Source organism: Leucoraja erinacea, chromosome 9, assembly GCF_028641065.1.
Source record: "Leucoraja erinacea ecotype New England chromosome 9, Leri_hhj_1, whole genome shotgun sequence".
In the NCBI taxonomy this organism is placed as follows: Eukaryota; Metazoa; Chordata; class Chondrichthyes; order Rajiformes; family Rajidae; genus Leucoraja; species Leucoraja erinaceus.
The window spans coordinates 43,809,804-43,824,628 of record NC_073385.1 but is presented as its reverse complement, the minus strand read 5'-3'; the positions used below and the strand labels follow the sequence as shown (position 1 = coordinate 43,824,628).

Here is a 14,825-nt window from a genome sequence, read left to right as displayed (position 1 = left end):
CTTGAAGCACTTAGAGGTATAGAGTCTTACAGCATGAAACCAGACCCTTCAGCCCACATTGCCCATGTCAACCCCAGGGTCCTATCTGCACGAGTCCCATATGTGCGCATTTGTCCATATCCCCCTCAACCTTTCCGATCCATAAAATGGGCACATAACAGAAATAATTTAACTTTTCAACAGTAAACGAACAATACAATTACTGAAAATTATTTGCAACATCTATCTATATTACTAAAAGTCTGATCTTGACCACTTCCTGTTGTACTGTATATTGATTTTAGAAAAAGCGCTACCACTTACGGCTGTGATTTTTGGCCATCTTACTCAGTCCCCCTCCGCTCATCAGGTGCAGAGGATTCTTCCCATCAATGAAAAATAAAAGTGTAGTGTTTAAAAAATGTTGAGAATCGCTCTCCTATCAATCACACCATGAAGGCCACGCCCCTTCCACTGGGAGTGGGGAGGGATTATAAAACCTGGAAGTGCGAGTGTGGTTCAGTCTCTGCAAGATGGGGGAGGGAGAGGTCACGACTTTGTCTGAGCTGAGAATCAACTGAACACACTGAATGTCCACTGAACTGTGAGTGTGGTGTTTATGTGGTGTTTTGTGTGGTTTTATGGTGGTTTCACCCTGCTTGAAATGGTATGAAACTGCATTTGAATGCAGTGGCCTTGCACCCTGCATGAAATGGTATGAAACTGCACTTGAATTTGGTGACCTTGCACCCTGCTTGAAATGGCATGAAACTGCACTTGAATTTGGTGGCCTTGCACCCTGCTTGAAGTGGCATGAAACTGCATGTGAAATTGGTGGCCTTGCACCCTGCTTGAAATGATAGGAAACTGCACGAGTTTGGTGGCCTTGCACCCTGCTTGAAATGGTAGGAAACTGCACTTGCATTTGGTGGCCTTGCACCCTGCTTGAAGTGGTAGGAAACTGCACTTGAATTCGGTGGCCTTGCACCCTGCTTGAAGTGGTAGGAAACTGCTGAATTTGGTGGCCTTGCACCCTGCTTGAAGTGGTAGGAAACTGCACTGGAATTCGGTGGCCTTGCACCCTGCTTGAAGTGGTCGGAAGCTGCACTTGAATTCGGTGGCCTTGCACCCTGCTTGAAGTGGTATGAAACTGCACTGGAATTCGGTGGCCTTGCACCCTGCTTGAAGTGGTAGGAAACTGCATTTAAATTTGGTGGCCTTGAACCCTGCTTGAAATTTCTAGGAATAGCCGTGTCAACTGCCAACCCACCAGCCGTGAGTGAGCTGCCAGCAAATGAGGCTTGAGTGACTGAGCTGCCACCCTAAGAATCCATTTGGCCCACAATGTCCATACTAGCCCTCTGGAAACAAGTCCCTTCAGCCCACAACACCCATACTAGCGATCCAAACCCCCCCCACTGGCCACCAATATTGGAATTGGTGGAGGGGTGGAATATTGCGTTGGGGGAACCAGCCCTCCCGTGTGAACATGGGACCCAACGGGTCCCACTTGGTCTAGTATTATTACTAAAACTCTCATCTTGACCACTGTCTGCGTTGTTTTTCAATTTGCGCAAACCACTGTCTGCGTTGTTTTTCAATTTGCGCAAAAACGATCCTCCATTGCGCTACGATTTTTCACCATGTTACTCGCCATTCTCCTCTGCTGTCAAATAAGTTTTGTTCCGATTGGTGAAATAGTACAAATGTTATGAAGGTTTAAATGTCGTAAAAACCGCCCCTTCCGGAACCCGCTGTCAAAAATGGCGGCGGGGAGAATAAAAAGCTGAAGGGGAGGATTGTGTTGAGCAGTTTGCGGAGAGTGTGCAGCTCGCGGAGAGTGAGCAGCTCACGGGCTGCTTCTGCGACGACCAGCACGACCAGCCGGAAGCTGCTGAGTTGAACCGGATGCCTCTGAGTGAATCCGGAGTGGGTCCAGGATCTGATGCATGAGGCCGAAAGCTGAAGGTGCGGGGTGTGCAGAGTGGGAGCTGCTTCTGCTGCGACCACCCCCGCTCCCCACACCCCACTTCCCCCAAACCCCCCTCCTTTCCCCACATCCCCCCTTCCCCCACCCACAACCCACCCTTCCCCACCCCCCCTCGCCACAACCCCTCCTTTCCGCACCCCCCCCCCTCTCCCCCTCACCCCAACACACACCCTCTCACCCCCCCCCCCCCCACACCCTCTCCTGGGGGGTGAAATATTGCTTTGGGGAAACGGGTTGCGTTGGGGGAACTGGTGAGTGGTGGAATATTGTGTTGGGGAATGGGTTGCGTTGGGGGGACCAGGCCTCCTGTGTGACTGGGACCGAACGGGTCCCATTTAGCCGAATATTATACTTAAAAGTGTCAAACAGAATTCAAGGAAAATCATACATAATAATTTTAAACATCATACACTAAAAGAATGTATAGCAGCAAATCATGGGAGGCTGAGAAAAGACACTAAAACTGTTTTTCCAAATAGAAACAGACTAAGGTAAACATACAATGTTGAACTAAAGATTTATCTTGCACAATATTTTGGTTTTAGTCGCAACATTTATATGTAAACAATGAGATGCTTTTTAAATCACCCCCTTGCGTTCTTCAAAACGAAACAAACTAACAGTAGCTCACATTTTTGTTTCTTTGAACAAGGCTTTAACCTGACAAAACAGCCAAAAACAATCTCTCTGAAGCTCTTTGAAACATGGTATTCCAGAGTCACTGAAACCCCACCACAAAACTGAAGACATTAAATTGATCTATTATTGTTTTGATATTAAATAAATTTACACGTGGCCACTCTCCAATTTGTTATTCAAAACACTATTCGAAAAATAATGTACAGGAAGGTATCAGTTCCTAAATGATAAAAGTGAGAAAAGTATTATAACCTAATCGATCAACATTTTTCATAATTTTCTCAAAAATTCAACATTCCACTGTGGACTTCATGCAAAGAACTGTGTCAAATGCAAACACACAAATGCAAACAATTCTCTACATGTTGAACAGAAGAAGATGCATGTTAAATACAAATGGCCAACTGTAATACTCCTATTAAACTAAGTGATGATGCATACCAGGCGCAATAGCATATTGAAATGATCATACAATATACTTATTAAAAGTTTCCATACATCAGCAAGTTTCAAATGTAGGTGAAAATGAATGTAGACAAATAAACCAAACAAAGTGGATAATCAGTCCAACAATTTGTAAGAGTGCACTGAAAACAAGAACAAATCAGACATTACACATGTGTCTATTTGGTTTGTAGATAATATACTGGAGTCAATCATCAAATCTCATAAACTACATGGAGACACAAGAGACTGCAGATACTGGAATTTGGAGTAAAAATACAAACTGCTGGTGGAACTTAGTGGGCCGGCAGCATCTGTAGGGGACAGGAAATATTGATGTTTAAGGTCACATATTAATAAATAGAGTGGCACAGCAGTAGTGTTGCTGTCTTACAATGTTAAAGAGCATGGTTCGATTCTGACTCCGGGTGCTGTCTGTATGGAGTTAGTATGTTCTCCTTGTGATCATTTAGGTTTTCTCTGAGTGTTCCGGTTTCCTTTGGCTCCGAAGGGCCTGTTTCTACACTGTATCTTCAAAGTACAGCACCTTGACAAATACAGCACCTTGACTTAAGGTGCTGTATTTGTGTAATTCAGGGTCTTGATCCGAAATGATCATTCCTCCCCCTTCAACCTCCCCTCCTCCAAAATCCAAAGTTCCTGCAACTATTTTGATTTTTTACCCTAAACTACATGTACAACTTGAAACCAAGTTAACAATCATTAAAATGCTTCCTTCCTGCATGATCAATTGTCAAACACAAAACAAATTAAAATCACAATCACATAATTGTAACTATAAAACAAGTCAGCTTCCTTGCTATCGAAACAAGAAGCCAGTGTAAAAACAATTGTTATTTTATGTCTAGACAGTCAATTGGTGCATAAAGGACAATTAAAAACTGTTATACTGCCGTGAAATAGGTAAATGCCAAAAATACGAAAGAAAAATTATTGATTTCTAAATCTTTGAGAAGTATATGTGAATACCAACTAGAATCAAAGTAAATGTTTTTTTCACTGCATTTCTATGTTGGATAGCCAGCTACCTGAAGGTTGTTCAGGTAAGCAGTCATTTGTCAGCTGAGGGTTTAAGTGATGATCACCCTGAGAGTATTTTAGAAAAGGCAACACCTATTCCGCCACCTGACATCAAATTGCACACTATCCCTCCTGATTTTACAAAAAATTATTGAGTGCACAATCACATTACTGCACAAGCATGTTAATCTCAATGCAGTTTAAAGATTTGGTTGCACTACATCATTTTTACAGTGACACTGTCAGTACTACAGATCTGGCAGTCGATGGATTTTTCCTTGTTTTTTCCATGTTGCTGTTCCCACTTGGGATACTGCACTCACGACCCCATGTATGTGGGGGAAAGGGATAAAAACAAAACAATAGCCCATTGATATTTTGTCACATTTGATGAGATACTCCAAATCATATTCCATACACTAGGGAGACAAATCCATTCCCTTAATTTGATTATCCAAAAGTGGAATGAATAACACGGAAAATTAGAAAATCCACAGATGCCGAATCTGTAGCACAGATTACATAGTGATGTTTAATGCATGCAACCGATTTTTTTTAAAACGGCAGGGAAAGTGAGCAATTTGACAGATCATACACACACAGGAGCTTTCTTTTGAAGTGAGAGCCAAGGCTGCAATTAGACTGGGAAACTTACAATCGCCGCTGTATTTCTGATCACGGTGCTTTGTGAAGAGGAATGCAAGGCATGCAGCTGACAGACTCATGAATTAGAATTGCAATGGTCTCGAACTGACGATTAGCAAAAAAGCCTTCAACCAATCACTAGAAAACTCAAAGTAATTAGGTTCCGCGACTATTCCAGCAGACTCGAACTTCAACTGAAAACTGATTTCCGCAACACTTTTCCGGTGAGTTTATAAATCCACTCTAAACTATTTTTTTCACGCTTTCCTGAACACGGCTGACTTTGCCCCCCCTCGGTCTCGAAAATGTTGCATCGTTCCTGGGAGGGTTTGAGCGGTCTTGACTAAATGTTGTTAACAGGCAGACGAGAAATAAAATCCCAGTTCCGCCACCGAGCAAGATTGCATTTCTAATCCGTGTCTTTCAAAGAAGTTCAGGGCAATTTGCAGGATTTCTGACTCACCAAACGCCTCTCCTTTCCCCAAGTTCTGCTCCCATTGACTTTTGCTTTGCTGCCCGTCTCCAACGGCAAGTGACCAGAAACTGCAGCCGCAGCTTGCAGTCAGTCACCACCTTCCAGCACACACACACACAGCTCTGCCCACCCATCTTCCTGCACACACACCCCTCTCCCCAAGCCCTAACCCATCCACCTCTCTCTCCACGCCTTCGCCCACCCACCTTAACCAACCCCTCTGTCCACCCATCTTCCCGCACACGATACTCTTCCCCTGCACCCCTTCCCACCCCTCTCCCCACGCCTTCACATCTGCCCTCTCTCCTCACCTCTGCCCCCTCCACCTCCCATCCTTCCCCTCACTCACTCACTCACTGATTCAGCTCGCTCACCACCCTCCCCTCCCCCCCTCCAACCTACCGGCAGGCTGGTCCGCAGGTGTGCAAGAAGAAACTTAACCGTAAACAGTTCTGTGCTCACTCGAGCAGTCCGTATCCAGAGGCTGTGCGGGCGGGGCGGGCGAAGCTGCCACTTGCTGCCAGGGGCCGGTGGTCTCCGAGCGACAGCGTCCTGCCCGCCTGCACCGCCAGAGCCACGCTCGCTACCTCCCCGCGCATGCGCCACGCACCCACCCGCCCACTTCTCCCGCCCCGCGTCACGCCCCCCTACGCCACTCCCCCAAACCACGCCCTCTTGCGACACACCCTCCTGCGCCACGCCCCCAGCCCACGCCCCCTACGTCACGCCCCGCTACGTCACGCCCCTCGTGCGTCACGCCCTCTTGCCCCCGCTACGTCCAGCCTCTGCGTCACGCCCCCGTGCGCCACACCCCCCTGCGTCACCCCCCCCTGCCCACGCCCCCTACGCACCCTCTTGCGCCATGCCCTTGCGTCACGCCCCCAACCCACGCCCCCACTGCGCCCCTCCTTCACGCCCCACTACGTCACGCCCTCCCCTCCTGCGTCACGCCCCTCTGCGCCCCCCTCTGCGTCACGCCCCTCTGCGCCACGCCCTCTGCGTCACGCCCTCTTGCGCCACACACCCTCCTGCGTCACGCCCCTCTGCGCCACACCCTCTGCGTCACGCCCCCTGCCCCACGCCCCCTGCAAATACCCTTCCCCACGCGCCCCCCAAGCCCCACTGCCCCTCTACGTCCACGCCCCCTGCGCCACCCCCCCCCCCCACGTCACGCCCCCTGCGCCACGCCCTCTTGGGCTACGTCACTGCGCCACGCCCCATTGCGCCCCCATGCGGCACTCCCCGCTACGTCACGCCCCCTGCGCCACTCCCCACTACGTCACGCCCCCATGCGGCACTCCCCGCTACGTCACGCCCCCGTGCGCCACGCCCCGCAACGTCACGCCCCGCAACGCCCCCCCTGCGGCACTCCCCGCTACGTCACGCCCCAGTGCGTCACGCCCCTCTGTTGAAGAAACGGCGGTTGCATGGCGAAATCAGCGCCGCACTGGACCAATGGACAGCAGTTTAGGACACGTCAACAGAAAGGGTGAAATGAGATTTACAATTAGTTTTTTTTGAAAGACACACAGTGTTGGAGTAACTCGCAGTAAAAAGAGTCCAGTCCCGGAACATCACCAGAGATGCTGCCTGACCCGCTGAGTTCATGCAGTAGTTTGTGTCCGTCCTTTGGTGCTGGAGTAACTCACTATTGTCAGGCAGCAGCATCGCCGGAGAACATGGGGAGGTGATGTTTCTGGTTTGGACCCTTCAGGCACCTGAATTACTGTTAGTTAGGTGTTAATGGAAGATTCATCGAAGCAGTCGCCAGCCAGGCAGTGGGGGAAAGGGGAGCTATTTGGGAAGCTGCCTTTGGCGATAATTATATCAGTCTGCTCTTTCAATCTGCCTAATAAATCGAAGGAGAGTGGGGAGTGCTCTCATCCTCGCCGCAATGTTAATCCGTCAAGTAAACAGTAATCACCTTATCTGTCATTTCGATCACTGGTTGTGGGACGTTGCAGTGCAGCGCTCAATTTCTGTCAGCTCTTGCATTAATTTAATCATTACAACCGCGTGGAGCGAATAGCGAAGGATTTATCGACCCGCGTTCTCCCTCGAAGGAACGGTAAACATCGAGGCATATTGCTGGAAAATGGCACTGGGGTATAGATTCCGATTCAGAGTAAACGGATACATGATAATGATAGATATAATGCATATAACGACAAATGAAAACAGCAGAATAGTGTAAAGTAGTGTTGAAACTTGAAATAGTGCAAACAAATCTTAAGTTCAATAACAGTAAACCCTCGTTATAACGGACCATGGGGGAGAGGGAGGGAAGAAGGGGTATGTTATTACCGATTGTCTGCTATAGGGTGATTTCACGACAAAATAATTGTCAGCTGTTAATTGGACAAAATCAGGACATTTTATTATTATTATTATCCAATTAACAGCTGACAATTATCCCATTAGCTTGCATCTGAGTAAAATTAATTTCAAAACGCATTTATGGTTTATGATTATTTAAATGGTAAATGTAGCTTCACAAGCATTTTCATTTTGCATGTTAAAACCCACCTGAGAACCATGGAAGATTTTGCAATTTTAATGATGGGTTTTTCACTTTTAAAACTTTTTATATAACAAGTTAATAACGATAAAACATAATGCCTTACTTTTGATGAAATGCAGTGAGCAAACGCGATAATTCCCGATATTTTCTATCTTTATATCTCCACGGCCAATGTTTGCTAACCACTTCCGCTGTTGTTGCCCCTTCAGCTCCCCCTTGTCTTTACCTTTGTTTTTCTTTATCTTCTGGACTCTAAAGTAAGATAACTGTGCCTCACGGTCACCCCGAGTGGTACAGTTATTTACAGCTCAAAAACGGGCCGTTTTCGCGGTTTTTAACGGGTGTGAAAGTGCGCGTCTCCAGCATCAATAACATGTACCGGAAGTGACGTTTGTACCCCAGTTAAATTTTGCATCCACGTGGGTGAGGATCTATGATCTAGTGACCTTTCGTGAAATCACCCTATAACCGAGGAAGGTATCATTGTATAAGTAGTAGAAACAAGCAACTGCAGTTGTTGGTTAATAGTAAATGGACACAGTGCTGGAGTATCTCAGCGGTCAGGCAGCATCTCTAGAGAACATGGATAGGTTACGATTCAGGTCGAGACCCTTCTTCAGACTGAAGGTAAGGGGTGGTAGTGGCAAGCGTTGGTGGCATGGGCAGCTGGGCTTGGTGTGGGCAGCCAGGGCAGTAAGCGGCAGGTGAGGCAGTAAGAGACAGAGGTGGCATGGGCAGCCATCCATAGAGAGTCCAGAACCAGGGGTCCCAGTTTAAGAATAAGAGGTTATAACACCCAAAATAAAAATCAGACAACTTGCTGTACAACAACATTGTTGGAGGCTGTGCGGGAGTATGGAGGCAGACCACTGGCATATTTTCTGGAACTGTAAAGATAAGGCCATACTGGGAAAATGTTAACACAGTTGTTAAAAATATCTTGGGTTATAAAATCCCAAATACCTGCCCGGTGATGTAACTGGGGCGCATTAAATATATTGTAAAGATAGAAGATACCTATGTGATTAAAGTTTTGCTTGCAGAAAGTAAGAAGGTCATTACCGGGCAGTGGCTTAATGAAAAAAGTCCAAAACAGGAACAGTGGCTAGAAATTGTGCGAGACATCTTTACTATGGAGAAACTGACATATTTCTGGAGAGTCAAGGAGAATTCATTTGAAAAGATTTGGGAAAAAGTTTATTTGAGTAATGATACCAACTAGATAAATGCTGAGCTAGATATGGGAAGAACTAGATGGTATGTTTGTGTGAATATTGAAATATCTCCAGATAACTAATCAATGTTACTTTTTTATTTTTTATTTGGTGAGTGTACCATATGGTCTTATTCCAATTTTTTATTTCTTTATTTTTTGTTTTTTGTTTTATTTTTCTATTTATCTTATTTTTTTGGTTGTTGCTTCTCTTATTTTATTTTATTTATGGTGGTGGTGTTGCACTGTTTTTATATATATTTCTGTGAAAAATCAATAAAAACTTGTTTAAAAAAAAGAATAAGGGGTAGGCCATTTAGGACTGAGAAGAGTAAAAACTTTTTTGCCCAGAGAGTTGTGAATTTGTGGAATTCTCTGCCACAGAAGGCAGTGGAGGCCAATTCACTGGATGTTTTCAAGAGATATTTACCTCAGGGATAAAGGACTCAAGGGATATGGGGAAAAAGCAGGAATGAGGCACTGATTTTAGATGATCAGCCATGATCATATTGAATGGCGGTGCTGGCTCGAAGGGCCAAATGCTGTACTCCTGCACCTATTTTTCTATGTTTCTGTGTCTATCCCGTTTAACCGAAATCTGCAATAAAGAGGTCCGTTAAAATGAGGGTTCACTGTATCTGAATTAAGTAGAGTTGAGAGTATGTTGCAGTACCTTTGGGAAAAGGGATGTGGAAGAGGTGATTGGTTCAAGAGTCTGATAGCAGTGGGGCCAAAGCTGTTCTGAAGGGCATGTTTATGTGTTGTATTGTTCAACGCTCTTATATTTCAGTTGTTCCAACTTCTGGATATCTGTAATTTCCCCCATAATATTTATTAGACTAACTCCAATTCTCTGATTTGTTGAATAGCTAATCAGCATGCATATTTTTTTCATCTAATAGCAGTTCTTGAATTGAGAATTTGGAATATTATAATCAGGGAATTTGCTTCTCAGAAATCCTTCTTTGGAAACAATATGCCACAATATAACAATTTGATGTATTTTGAAAGTGCGACCCTCTGCTGGTAATGTAAAAGATCCCACGCACAATCTTAAAAAAAAGCTGCATTTTAGAAAAACATTTTCACTGTTAATTAGCAAAATAGTTATCCTTCTGCAACCAGGAATAAAATTGTACAGGGATTTCAGAAATTCTGTGTCCACCTTTTTCCTACATGCTATGCTTTCCAGATTGATTAGCTTTAGACTTTAGAGATACAGTACGGAAACAGGCCCTTCGCCCTACTAAGTCCGCGCCAACCAGCGATCACCCCTAACACTAACCTACACACACGAGGGACAATTTTACAACTTACCAAAGCCAATGAACCTACAATCCTGTACGTCTTTGGAGTGTGGGAGGAAACTGGAGCACCCGGAGAAAACACACGTGGTCACAGGGAGCATGTACCCTGTATAGGCAGCACCTGCAGTCAGAATCAAACAGGGGTCCCTGGCACTTTAAGGCAGCAACTCTACTGCTGCACCACCATGCTACCTGAAATTATTTGGATTTATGTGAACTCTTACCTCTCACTCCAGATTATTATTTTAAATTCTTTGTCCATTTCACTTTTTGGATGTCGAAGATCTCTTCTGTCAAGCCACTTGTCCCCAACAGGAGTTTATTCAGGAATTATCTCTGGTAATTGCATCATTTTGTCAAACATATATTTCTAACTTTACGTGTAAAGTGAAAGTAATTCCACGTACTGGTAACTGCAGTTCCATTCCTAAAGTGATAAATAAAGGCACAGATTAGAAGCCAATAATGTATGACTGTAGAAAACAAGTAATGAAAAAAATCCACATTAAATAAAATCTATTGCAGAAAGTACCGGAAAACTATAATTTCCCTTTGTTCCTCAATTTATTGTATTTTTTTAATCTCTCAGTTGACTTTATTTTTTAATTTTAAAAGGTTGAGATATTAAAAAAAACTCAAACAACTAATATGAAACCAGATTAAGTAGCTAGGATTGGGTGCCATTTTCTAAATTTCAAAAATCATTGGCAATGAAAACATGACATCAACAAAAATACACAAAAATACACGAAACTTTGGTTAATTAAATCAGTCATGAATCAGAACGCCAGCCTAATCCATTTATAATTCATCACAATGTTAAATAAATTAGAATTGCACATCATATTTTAAGACAATGTAGGTGCCAAAATAATTAACAAGTTATCCCACTCATGCTGTTAATAACAATGAAATGAAGGTTTCTGGAAGTTACATTAGACAATTATTTCAAACATGCTGAAAAAGCATCAAATCACTGAATAATTTCTGTGTGGTTTTTAGGTATCCAAGTTTAGATATAAAGCACGGAAACAGGCCCTTTGACCCACCGAGTCCGCACCGACCAGCGATCCCCACACATTAACACTATCCTACACACACTAGAGCTAATCTACACATACACCAAGCCAATTAACCTACATACCTGTATGTCTTTCGAGTGTGGGAGGAAATCGAAGATCTCGGAGGAAACCCACGTGGTAGAACGTACAAACTCCGTACAGACAGGATCCGTAGTCGGGATCGAACCCGGGTTTCCGGCGCTGTAAGGCAGCAACTCTACCGCTGCGCCACATCACCAAATAATTTCCTGTAAATTTCTAAATCTCTAGTAATAATTGAGTGATAAATCATTAGTAGTGTTTTAATCAATTTGGCAGCAGGCAGTGTGGTTTTATTGTTGCATCCTTTTCCACTCCAATTATTCCTGCTGTTCCACTCAGTTTTAATGCTGGTGAGGGAAAGGTAATTGTAGGCTGAGGAGAAAAGAGAAACAAATTACTCCTCCAGGGATGGTCCATAAGATTTATATTTCAAAAATTCCTAAGTTTCTAACCTTCCCCATTTCCCACATCATCCAACTGAAAATGCCTCACCAGAACACAATTTTATAATTTTAAAACCACATAGCTTCTCCATCCAATCCCCAAAACAAGAGAATTGATTAACATGGCTGATGTTTAGTTAACCTCATTCACAGCTATCACTGCAGACAGGTCTTGCTTCTCACTGGTGCTCATCCCTTGATGTGCTTGATCCCTTGAGCAATTTCATCCATTGAGTAATGGGTGTTACTGAACGGATGTCAGGGGTTATGGGGAGAAGCAGAAGAATGGGGTTAGGAGGGAGAGATAGAAAGATTGAATGGCGGTGTAGACTTGATGGGCCAAAAGGCCCAATTCTGCTCCTATCATCTATGACCTTATGATCAAGTTAAATTACTATGAAGATCTCAAAACAGGCACCCGGATAGGTTCAAAATTCAAGGTCAGTTTCATCCCAGCTGTTATTAGGCAACTGAACCAACCTCTCATCAGCTAGAGAGCGGCTCTGTCTTCCCATCTATCTCATGGGAGGCCTCTGAACTATCTATACTTTTTTCTTTATATTTCACTAAATGGTTTATCCTTTATCCGCCCCACCATCTAAGGGATCTACAGGAGATAATGGAAACAGTCTCTTCAGCCCACCAAGTCCATGCCAACCAACGATTACCACATTAATTCTATCCTATGCATCAGGGACAGTTTACAGAAACCAATTTACCTAAAAAGCGACACGTCTTTGGAATGTGGGAGGAAACCAGAGCACCCTGAGAAAAACCACATGATTACAGGGAGAATGTACAAAACTCCGAACAGGCAGCTCCCATGGCCAGGATCGAACCTAGATCTCTGGCGTTGTAAAGCAGCAACTCTACCACTGAGTTACTGTGCGGCCAAATAAATAAAGAAATAAATGAATAAATAGGTAGATAGATAAACAGATAGAGAGATAAACAAATAAATAGACAAATATACAAATACATGAACAGATGAATTAATACATAAATAGATAGAGAAAGCTATTTTTGCTGTTTATAAGGGTCTTCACAGAGTACTATGTTTACATATCTGTTGTGCTGTTTTTTTAATTAAAAATATTTATTCAAATATTAAAATAGTATTTCCAATACAATAAAACAAAACACCACCATAATACAAGACGAACAAATATGCTAAGTAACTGCTATAAACAACTATATTGCAATCCTTGTCCAGGATAATTTCAACCCCCCCTCGGTGCCCAGCGGTCGCGGAACTCCCTCAGGGTGCCCATAGACAGGGCGTATTCCCTTTCTAACTGATCTGTTGTGCTGTTGCAAGTAAAAATGTCATAGTTCTGTTTCAGGACATATGACAATAAAACCCTCTTGACTACTCTTATCTGTACACTGTGGACGTCTTGGTTGCAATCATGTATAGTTTAGTTTAGTTTAGAGATACAGCATTAAAACAGGCCCTTCGGCTCACTGAGATTGCACTGACCAGCGATCCCCGCACATTATAACTACCCCACCCACACTGGAGACAATTGTTTTACATTCATACCAAGCCAATTAACCTATAAACTTGGATGTCTTTGGCGTGTGGGAGGAAACGAAAGATTTGAGAGAAAACCCACGCAGGTCATGGGGAGAACGGACAAACTCTGTACAGACAACCACCCGTAGTCAGGATTGAACCTAGGTCTCTGGCGCTGTAAGGCCGTAGCTCTACCGCTACGCCACCTGGATAGCATGCAAACAAAAACACGTGACAATAATAAACCTAAACTAAAATTAAAACTAAATTACACTGACACTGCTGAGTCTTTAACCTGCTCATTGAATCACCACATCAAGGCTGGTGGTATCGACAACTTGGTGTGCCCACTGACATGGGCCGAAAAACGACATCTTTGTTCTGGACTGCAGCCACCACTACCATTGGAGTAAGTAACAGAACAAACAGAACTTTGTTTAATTCCAGTAGAAACAAGGAACAGCAGAAGTTGGTTTAAAAAAGACACAAAGTGCAGGAATAACTCAAGAGGTCAGGCAACATCTCTGGAGAACATGGATAGGTGATGTTTGTTGTCGGAACCCTTCTTTCGATAGATTGGGTGGAAGGGAGAAGAGAAAGCTGGAAGAGAGGAGGGGCAGGACAAACCCTGGCAGGTAATATAGGCTGACAAAGGTGAGGAGGGTTATTTGAGAGGCATTTGAGATGGTTAAGCAAAGACAGAAGGTGTGAGACAGAAGGGGGTTGAAGAGTGAATTGTGAAGCTAGAGGAAGGATTATAGGTGGGGAGGGGGTTTAGGTGTGAGTCCAGGTGGGGCACAGGGAAGCAGGGGGAGAGAAGGGAAGGGGAGGATATATGGGGAGAGGAGAGGGGGAGGGTCACGTAGTTACCTAAAATTGGGAGAATTCAATGTTCATACATTTGGCTTGAAAGCTACCCAAACGGAATAATAGGTGCTGTTCCTCTAGTTTGCGCGTGGCCTCACTGGCAACGGAGGAGGCACAGGACAGAAAGGTCAATATGGGAATAGGTCGAGGAGTTTAAATGGTTCGCAACCAGGAGATCCTGCAGGTCTCGGCAGACTGAGGGTGTCATATTAACAACATGTTGCACTGAAGAACGATGTACAAATCCTATCCCACAATGACTTTCCCAGTCCCTGTTTTTAAAAACCACACACTCATTTGTAACCATTTGTGTTTCATTCATTTCTTTGCACCATCAGCCCCCATGTAAGGTTCACCCTCCATCAACGGGTGGCACAGTGGCACAGCGGTGGAGTTGCTGCCTTACAGCACCAGAGACCCGGGTTCAATCCTGACTACGGATGCTGACTGTATGGAGTTTGTACTTTCTCCCTGTGATCTTGTGGGTTTTCTCCAAGGGGTCCGGGTTCTTCCCACACTCCAAAGACATACAGGTTTGTAGGTTAATTGGCTTCTGTAAGTTGTAAATTGTTCCTAGTGTGTAGAATAGTGCTAGTGTATGGTTCATGCTGACCCCTTTCCAACAAAGCAAGAACCTCTGAG

General features: G+C 44.3%; 1 protein-coding gene across 2 annotated transcripts in view; it reads right to left on the bottom strand.

The window, feature by feature from the left end:
- stxbp6 (syntaxin binding protein 6 (amisyn)) overlaps positions 1-5,824 on the bottom strand; it is a 223,586-nt gene extending 217,762 nt beyond the window's left edge. Inside the window, exon 1 of one of the 2 annotated variants that reach the window (XM_055640682.1) lies at positions 5,616-5,824. The gene's annotated coding sequence lies outside the window, so the exon portion shown is untranslated. Of the gene's footprint in view, positions 1-5,201; positions 5,312-5,615 lie in introns of those variants that run through there. The other variant, XM_055640683.1, reaches the window with a different exon arrangement.
- Between the last annotated feature and the right edge of the window lie 9,001 nt (positions 5,825-14,825).